General features: G+C 51.9%; 1 protein-coding gene across 4 annotated transcripts in view; it reads right to left on the bottom strand.

Annotated features, from left to right (window-relative positions):
* The window catches only part of LOC116842830 (protein groucho-like), a 28,436-nt gene that overhangs the window by 23,677 nt on the left and 945 nt on the right, over positions 1–3,814 (bottom strand). The gene's annotated exons all lie outside the window — the stretch shown is intronic.

Raw genomic sequence — 3,814 nt, 5'->3', positions numbered from 1 at the left:
CTCTCTCTCTCTCTCTCTCTCTCTCTCTCTCTCTCTCTCTCTCTCTCTCTCTCTCTCTCTCTTAAAACGTGGGACGTGGCTGATCGAATCGCGAGTCGAATTACGATCTCGAGCGGTTGAGTTCAATTCGCCCAAATTGATTAGCGACGGTCGTTCGGACGATTGAAAAACTCCGCGCTGGTAATCAATCTCGCGGACTCGATGATGACGAAAGGGGAATTTTATCGGGCCTTTGATTACACGATAGATGAAGAAAACGCGCGCGGCGAGAAAAATGACGCTCAGAGTAAGATAAACACGCGAGATTAAGTCACTCTCGTGAAACAAAGAGGGAGAAGGCAAAAGAAACAAAAGAAAAAAAAAATATATATATATATTTATCCATCGAAATAGATACTATAAATAAACTACGAGTAAAATGTACGACGATATGCAGGGCCCCGATAAGGATCAATCGAGCTGTATCTTCTAAATACCGATCACATGCTGGGCGCAAGAGCTCGAAAGCCCTCGAGTCGATCTAGCCAATAGATCTAATTTCTAAGGGCCACCGCCGTCGCCGTCGGTGCGGGCGTCGCACGATTGGCGCAAGCCCGTCGTCGTGGTCAATTCGAAGGACCCGATGATACACGAGAACAGCACGTGTGTGTTTGTACGAGGGGCCGGAGGGGGCGGGGAGGAGTAACCGTTGAAACTTTCCGCCTGGGGTTTCGTAATGATCGACGGGCCGGTTTGCCCGGAAATAATATTTGTACAGCTTGTACGTCAACAGCCCTGGCGGCTAGGCCCTGCAGAGTGCCAATAACCACCGCCTGTGTCAACTCGGTCAAGCACCGGAGCGTCGTCGTCGTCGTCGTCGTCGTCGTCGTAGCCGACGACGGCGTTAGAAATGACGAGGAGGAGATGCCCAGGAGCCTGCGATTCACCCGAATATCGAGAGCATCGACAGAAAGGACGATGACAGCGGAACGTGGAAGTGTACCGAATACCGCGCGACTGGGCTAAGTCGGATATTCAGCTATTCCTTCGCGATATATGCGCGCAGCCGTTCTTTCGCGATTCATGGCACGTACCTCGAATTAATCCAAGGCACCCTGCGATTCTACCCGACGAACGATTAGTCAGGAAGCGGGCGTTCCCCATTGGCCGCGATCGGCGCATTATTGGCGCGATAATAATTAGTAAATTCGTTATTGTCGCGCGAGCACGTGACTCAATCTCGAGCGCGGCGCTCGCGAGATTGCGCGATTATTCCGACGAGAATCATTCTTTTTTTATCGTCGAATTTTTAATCGGCTTTGCGCTGCGTGCGTGGTGTATGCTGTGCGAGTGTAATCGCGTGTAATAATAGATCGAAATCGGTCGACGGCGGCGTCATTAAAAGTATGACGCACGTCCTCGTTCGCGGAAGTTTCTTCTCACAAGTCGTCTGAGAGATTCCGTCGGACAGCTGGGTTAGCGGCAGTGGTCGTGTCAATGGATAGAGAGAGAGAGGGAGGGAGAGAGAGAGAGAGAGAGTGGAAGAGAGAGAAAGAGACGAGGTGGCCAACTGTTTGCACGTGACGAGATTTATAATGCTCGCGCCAATTGCACGTAACACGCTTCGCTCATTCCGCGGTGTAATTCATCGCGGTGTAATTACCAATGCATATTGCGGTTCTGCGGAAGCGTGCGCGAGCGAGCGAGTGAGCAAACCCACGGTCCGCAAATTTCATGCCCGCGCGAGATACCATTCTGTCTCTCTCTTTCTCTCTCTCTCTCGCTTTCTCTCTTTCGCGCGCGCGCGCGCGCGTTTTCCCTCGCTCTTCCCGACCATCCTCTCGCGCGTCCCTCTCTCTCTCTCTCGTTTCGATTTCAATTTTGTCCTCGTCTCTTCCTTTCTGTCGCGTCCGGAAATAATTACAGCGAAAGAGATCGATCCGTGTCGTCGTCGTCGTCGTCGTCGTCAGCGGGACACTAATGAGATTATCGCCGCACGCTTGTGCAAAGGTATTAGCGTAAAAAGGTATTAGGAGAGCGTGCAAATAGAAATAAAGTTGATACAGAACGTAAGTCGGACGCGCTCTTTGAGAAGTATTCGATCGAGCGCGTCTTCTCCTCGGGTTACGTCCTTCTGTCTTTCTCTTCTTTTTACATGTTTGTAACACGTGCAAATAATTCGCGCGCTCGATTCCCGGCGAATCGAGAGTCGATCGCTCGGGTAATCCTCGTGTTTCCTGCATCCCACGTCGATAAAGCGAGATTCACCTGACCGCTAACACCTTGTACCTGTGTAGGCAACGAGAAAGCGGCAGATCGACACGGATCGCGGGAAGAAATTTCGGAGCCGGAAAAAAATCTATTGCGGTGAGAAAATCCGTATACGTGTTTTTGGAAGTCTTCCAGTCTGCTCTCCATCGCCGTGACGACGACGACGACGACGACAACGACAACGATGACGGCGGCGGCGGTGGTAACAAGCAAATCCATTTTTGAGCGCGACGTGCTTTTTTCCCCTCCCTTCTTGTCCCTCTTCCGAGCGCCGCGTCTATTTTTCCGCTTTTCCGTTTAGCTTTTTTTCTGCCCGCTTTTCCAGGCATGAGCGCGGGTAATCGGCGGAGCGCCGTGCGCGCGCGATGGCAGCTACAGATATAACGTAATTGCGGATAGCGGGTGAGCGAGCGAGCGAGTGAGTGAGTGAGTGAGAGCGGCGCGGCGCTCCGCGGTATATAGATTTATTTTCGTCGTTCGTACGAGCTTTTCCGCTTCGGCTCGCCGGGTGTTTACAGTCGAATGAAAATTTGCTCGGTAGCCAAATATTTTTCCGTCGTCGCTCGGCTCTCTCCGCTCGCGTTTCGCCCACCACCACCTCCGCCTCATCCTCCTCCTCCTCCTCCTACGCCCTCTTCCTCTCACGTAACGCGGGTCAATTTCGTCCGGCGCGTATTTATACACGGGTGCGCCCAGATATTTAGCGCACGGGAACCTGTACATATGCATGCATGCGTGCGTGCGTGACGAGGAGGGAGCGGAGATAGTGTCGGGCATTAGTGCGGTGGAAAAATAAATAATTGCCGGAAGGGATTTATTGGTCTAAGTTGCGCGCGGCGTGCCGTCGGCACCTCGGGAAAACGCCGCTCGTTCGCGCTCTCTCTCTTTATCTCTCTCTCTCTCTCTCTCTCTCTCTCTCTGCTTTTCAATTATCTCGTTATCACGACTGCCTGAGCGACGTTGACAGCGCAGGAAAATGTAATGCGATTCATAGACACGGGTGTGCGCCGCGATACTCGTCGAGCCGACGGTAGCGTTTACACGGGGAGACGCGTCGTCGGGACGACGCACGCAGAAATCGAGCGATTCATCTCGCAAGTGACGGTTGGTCCGCGACCATCGAAGCGTCTCGAGATGCGGAATCGAGGCCGGATTAATTTTATCCAACACCACATGCGCCACATGTTACACCGGATTGCGCACAAGTTTCCTCGCAAACCACGACAATCGCGCATACCGGCGACTTTAGGTCTGCTAGTTCTTTCCGAAGAACTTGTGCAATAAGTTAGAAGTGAAACAAATACACTTTCTTTCACACCAACTTATGGTACTGGCCCAAAAGTTCTTTGAAAACGAGCAGATCTCTCATTTCCCGTGCCGTTCGCGCGTGAGAACGGAGCCATGAGAGAATCACACTGAACTGCGTATACATACACGAGTAGCGCGATTCGCGGAGGAAGAAATCGGAGAGATAATTTATTTAAATGAAACTATTTGCTGGAACGAGAGACAGAGAGAGAGAGAGAGAGAGAGAGAGAGAGAGAGAGAGAGAGAGAGAGAGAGA

The sequence above is a fragment of the Odontomachus brunneus genome, unplaced genomic scaffold, assembly GCF_010583005.1.
Source record: "Odontomachus brunneus isolate Ranch 3 - 2012 unplaced genomic scaffold, Obru_v1 Obru_scaffold_027, whole genome shotgun sequence".
NCBI classification, from domain to species: domain Eukaryota; kingdom Metazoa; phylum Arthropoda; class Insecta; order Hymenoptera; family Formicidae; genus Odontomachus; species Odontomachus brunneus.
This window is presented reverse-complemented; position numbering and strand designations above follow the sequence as displayed.